This window comes from Apium graveolens, chromosome 9 (genome assembly GCF_009905375.1).
Source record: "Apium graveolens cultivar Ventura chromosome 9, ASM990537v1, whole genome shotgun sequence".
Lineage (NCBI taxonomy): Eukaryota > Viridiplantae > Streptophyta > Magnoliopsida > Apiales > Apiaceae > Apium > Apium graveolens.
Window position 1 is genome coordinate 24,927,539 of NC_133655.1, and position 5,733 is coordinate 24,933,271.

The window sequence follows — 5,733 nt, forward strand, 5'->3', positions numbered from 1 at the left end:
AGTCTGATAAAATAGTCTAAATGGAGGTACACATGCCTAAAATTTAGGAACAGAAGAGATGAATTTCCCTTATGAAAGGAAAGTAGGCGCGTCCTATATAGATTAATGGACGCGCCCTGAATTATGAATACTTGATGGAAATTACACCTGTAAAATGTGATGGCGCGCCCTCACTAGGATGAGGGAGGCGCGCCATGTTGATTGAAAGAAGAATGCTGAAGAATTCATTACAGAGTTGACTTTTTTTTACTCCTGGGAAGGTTTAGGGTGCGCCCTAAATTCAAGAAGGGCTAGAGAAGAGCTTTGACAAGGTTACTTGGACGGGTCCTTTGGAAGATTCAAGGAAGATGGATATCATTATTAATAACCTATTTGATGCAGGTACTCTATTGAAGAACTCCTTCCTGTAGTACATCTACAAGAAGGCGGTGTCCGTGGTCAGAGACCTCCAGGGGTATTCCTGGACGGAAGGCCTCCTCATGTAGTCAATGAGTGTCCTCATTGGGGATGTGGGGTAAATTCTGGTGTGTGCTTTGGGAGCTCTGTCTTTGTATTCAACGGGTGTCCTCGTTGGGAGATTTCGGAGTATCCTGCACTTTGCACCCAAAAGCTTGGGATCACTTGTCTTATAATTTGGTAGGGTCTCCTTATTGGGGGACAAGGATACGTCCAACATTTGGGGTGAACCACGGCTATACCTGCGTCCTCGGTCTAGAGAAACAGCTGGTAGCGGAGGGTTATCCTTGGCTAGGGAGATGCCTTATCCATGAAGTCTCGAAGCCATGGATGAGCCTTGGGCCTTTGTGGCTGGGCCTCATCGGCGGACATTCCTAAAGATAGTAGAAGACGGTTTCCATTAGGTTTCCTACTAGGCCCCGGGATAAAAAATCTAAGCCCGTTAGGTTTTTTGTTCCCCAAGAACTACGTTGGCTTGATTCCCTATAAATAGGGATACGTAGGCAAATTGTAAAGGGTCAGAAGAGAGAGCGTAAAGGAGCCACCACTAACCCTAAGCAATCTCAACCACCAATAATCATCACCACCGCACACTGTTCATATTTCCCGATGAACACTGTTCATCGGATCCACCGGTTATTGTTCACGCTTCCGATAAAGAACCACCGTCACAGGTCTTGTTTCCGGCTACAAACCTCAAACTTTATTGCTACCAGATTCCTCCGTCAACAAAAGGCATGTAAGTCTTTGTTCTGTTATAATTTCTTCATGTACCATTCCTGATACTTGGTACAAGTAAATTATCAAAAATAGTATATAATGTGTTGAATATGTTTTTTGAGGTTACGTATATGCGTTCCTTTTAAATTTTTAGTAAATTAAAGTGACATCGAATAAATATATATTAAATATAACATTATAATGCCATCAAATAAATATATATTAAATTACATCTCATGCGAGAATACTAATATCATCGTATAACCCGTATGATGTGCTAATTTCTTTGAACATGTAAAAATATTAAGAGAATAATGTTCCCGAGGTATCATAATTCTTACCTGGGCTGCATGTGGTTTTCAATATAAAACAGTAATGGCATTTTTGTAAATGTATGTAATTTATGCAATTACAATAATGCCCTCAAGTATATTTATGAGATTGTGAGCTAACATCAGGACCATTATTCTCAAATAATAAATGTGTGATTTAATATTTGACATTTATGTTTCTTCATTTTTTTGTAATTTTTACATCTGATGGTATGCTTCAACTGATAAGATAATATTGAATTTAATTATGTATTTGATGAGTTTTAATAACTAAATCGTTGTTTATAGGATTAATTCTATAAATTCTGAACTTTCAATGGTTTTTAATAGTTTCGATTTCTAAAATTATTCAAATAATATATTATGAGGTGTATCTTGACCGATTATAATTATATTATGTAGATAGTACTATATTATATTAAAATACAATATCCAGAATTAGAACGCTAGAAAATTATCATTTTGAAAAAGAAACATTTTGTTAAAAACCTTTGAAGAAACTTTCAGTGCATCAAAAGTTACTTATAATTTAGGTAAATTATTTATAAGGTTAAATCATAATTTAAGTTTTAATCAATAATTCCTTCAATTGAAAATTTATTACTAATTGAGTAGTCAAGTAAATTGTCAATAAGTTTTAGAGTATTGTTTAAAAGATTATCACAATTTTTTTTTAAAAGACGAACCATAGTAAACAGTAAATTTATTGTTAAAACTTCAACTTATTTATATTAGGTGCGCCAAGCTCCAGTTATAGTGCAACACATGAGCGACACTTCAACACCACAATAACATAGTTATCAAAGGTATCCATCCTTGAAAAAATAATTTTAATATCACGTGAACCATTGGTCCACAGATAAGATATTAAACTGATAAGAACATATACTATATTTTGATTTGACCAACGGGAAGAGCCACCAAACAAAGGCATACGAGCCTTTGTTTTATTACAATTTCTTCCTATTTGATTCCTGATACCCTCGATGTGGGTATAAGTAAATTATTAAAAATAGTATAATATGTTGAAGATACTGTTAGAAGTCACATACATGCATTCCTTTTAAATTTTTTAGCAAATAAAGTGATTTTATATTTTTATCAAATAAATATATATTAAAGAGTAATTGGCACTTTGTAACCCATTTCTTTGGGCGTTTTTCGATTCAGGTCTATATTTTGTTTTCTTGCAAGTTGCACCTTTAACTTTAAATTTTTCTTTGTTTTGCACTCCCTGGGCCATTTTTAACTTTTACATCAGGGGTAAAATCGGAAATTTCTGATCTCCAAAAAGAAAATCGCCAGATCCTTCGATTTCGTAGTCCAAACCTACAAATAAATACATGAATCGACTGCAAATAACAAGCAAAAGCTACCTATAATATCAAATTTCATGAAAAATGCCTGCAAATCAAACCTCAAATTCAAAGTAGGAACCCTAGAATGAGTTTATTTTTTTACCTCTTTTAGTGATTCCGAGCCTAGAATCTGCTTGATTGGAGTTTCGATTTGGTTACTGGAACATGCAATTTTAGCTCAATAACATCTTCTGTTGGGATTTATGAAAAGCTTTAACTCCACATTAGTATGATATTGTCCGCTTTGGGCCGAGCCCTCACGGGTTTGTTTTTGGGTAACTCTCAAAATGTCTCATACCAATGGAATTAACCGTCTGCTTATATGCTTGCAATTTGTCCCTCCCACAACCGATGTGGGATAACTCCTAACAATCTCCTCCCTGCCTTTTTCTTGAGCCCATACTGGATTAGCCCATCTGCCTTTTCCTAGGTCCATCTGGAAGCCCAACTGAGATTGTTCTGGATCGTTACAACCTGAAGCTCTGATACCACTTGTTGGGCTTGCCGAGCAGTCTCAACTCCACATTAGTATGATGTTGTCTGCTCTGGGCCGAACACGCGCGGATTTATTTTTGGGCATGTCCCAAAAGGCCTCATGCTAATGGAGTTAACCGACTACTTATATTTTAGCAATCTGTCCCTTCCACAAATAATGGGGGACAACTCCAAACAATCCCCCCCTTCACACATCGGGCTCGACACCTATCCGTTTCTGCCTCCTGATTGTGTGGTCTGGCTCCCCTTGACCCATACTGGAATTCTTCTGGCTTTCTGACTCATCCTAGGCCCATACTCAGTACGCCATAGATGGCCTAATTGCACGTTTATGTCTGGTGTTGCCTTAAAAAATGTTGCAATAGGTATGAAATTATGGTCCTATCACAACACTCCGATTTTGGTGTTACTATAGGCATAGAGACATGTTACTATAGCTCAATAAATCTATGGTATTCACATAGATGTGGTCCCTATCGCAACCCCACAGAGGTTCTGTTGTCATAGATGTCTGGATAAAGAAATTTTTAATTTTTATCCAATTATTAAATTTATCTTTAAAAATAATTAATTTGAATAAAGAATTCATAAATTAGTCTTAGAAAGTAAAAATATATCAGATAAATGATTTATTTATATTTTAATAATATTTAAATAGTTTACTAGGATATCAAGTTAAAGAAGTATTTTCATATTTATATTAAAATTAAAAATTTATGATTGAAAAAATTAAAACCATTTCTTTATAGAAAATGAAATACAGCTTTAAGTTTCTATAGATTAATGAGATTAATACATTGTAACAACCATACTTTATTTTTTCCTACTTTATATAAATGTGACATGTAAAATCAGATCTTTTTTTAAAAAATTTTTGGTATTGATCTTAATATAATTAAATAAGATTTAGAATTGATGCATCAGATATTTAAGTAGCGAATTAAATATCAAACCATAGCGATTATTAAGACAATTAGAGTTATAAATAAAATAAATAAATATTTATATTGAGTGAAATTATTCATAAATAATAAAATTGAAAAAATGACCATAAAATAGCAAGCAAATTAAGCTCTCAAATAATTGAGGGCGATTTTGAAGTTTAAAATCTAGATCAGCGGGATATTAGCGATATGTGTATGATAATAATTATTTTAAGCAAGAGATATTTTAGAAATAATGAAATTCTAGTTGGAGCAGAAAATAATAATAATAATAATAATAATAATAATAATCTCAGATTCGTTATCGTTGGGAAATATTGATGGAAAGTATAAAAATAAAATATTTAATTTTTTTTCGAGCTCTAAAGCGGACATTTTTTTAAATAAAATATATTTAGAAGAATTGTCATTTTTAATAAATGCTTTCCAATGAAAATGTTTTAGAATAAATATTTCTAAATTTTATAGTATACTTGATTAATTTTTTTATATTTTCTAAGTAGAATTTTAGAGAAAAGATATTTTTACAACTCTAATATTAAGATATAAAATATTCTAATTTTATACAAGATATTTTGAATGGAAGAATATAGAGAGAGATAATTATATTGTTATGAATAGGATGTAGATATTTTATAAATAAATAACAAACTAATAAAGATATTTTGGGGGAAGAGATATTTTAGAAATTTAATAATAAAATATTTGAAGATATTTTGTAAGGAAAAAATCTAGAATCTAAGATCTTTTATAAGGAAAAATCTACAACCTAAAATATTTTTTGAGATAAATAGTAAATTAATGAAGATATTTTTAAAAACATTCTCTAGAATATCCTAGATTATTTTTTTATGAATAATTAAGGATTATAAATAAGTGGGTTGAGGGGACTTGATCCATTTTTACAAGCACTAAAAATATAAGTATTAATATGTATATATACTAATTTAGAAGAGAGATCAAGGTTTACTAGAAGGGTTATTTGAAGATAAAGGGAAGATTACGGGGGTGTTTAACTTCAAGTGATTTTGGAGAAAGAGGAATTTAATTGAAGAGAGTTGTTCAATCAATTTGTCAATTAAGGTAAATTCCTTTTAGCTCTTCCTGAAAATTGGGATTTGAAGTCTACTACCATAAGAGACAACTGTGACCTTACTGAAACTACTCTTGATAAAATTTATGGTACGCTCAAGACTTATGAACTTGAGATGGATCAAAGGAGCAAGAGGCATGGAAGAAATAAGGACAGTTGCTCTTAAGGCTGAGGAGGAATCTCCTAAATTGGCTGCCTCAAAAAGGGGCAAAGGAAAGACTCTCATCATAAAGTCTGATTCAGAGTCATCATATTCTGATGATGATGATTCAGAAACTGAAAGTTTACCTAAAATAGATGCTAATGAAGAGATGATGAAATTGTGTGTTCTTATG

At 32.4% G+C, this 5,733-nt stretch overlaps 1 non-coding gene across 1 annotated transcript; it reads right to left on the reverse strand.

Annotated features, from left to right (window-relative positions):
- Window positions 1-2,238: 2,238 nt before the first annotated feature.
- On the reverse strand, window positions 2,239-2,429 carry LOC141687604 (U2 spliceosomal RNA). The gene has a single exon (XR_012561095.1). It is a non-coding gene; the product is annotated as a U2 spliceosomal RNA (small nuclear RNA).
- Between the last annotated feature and the right edge of the window lie 3,304 nt (window positions 2,430-5,733).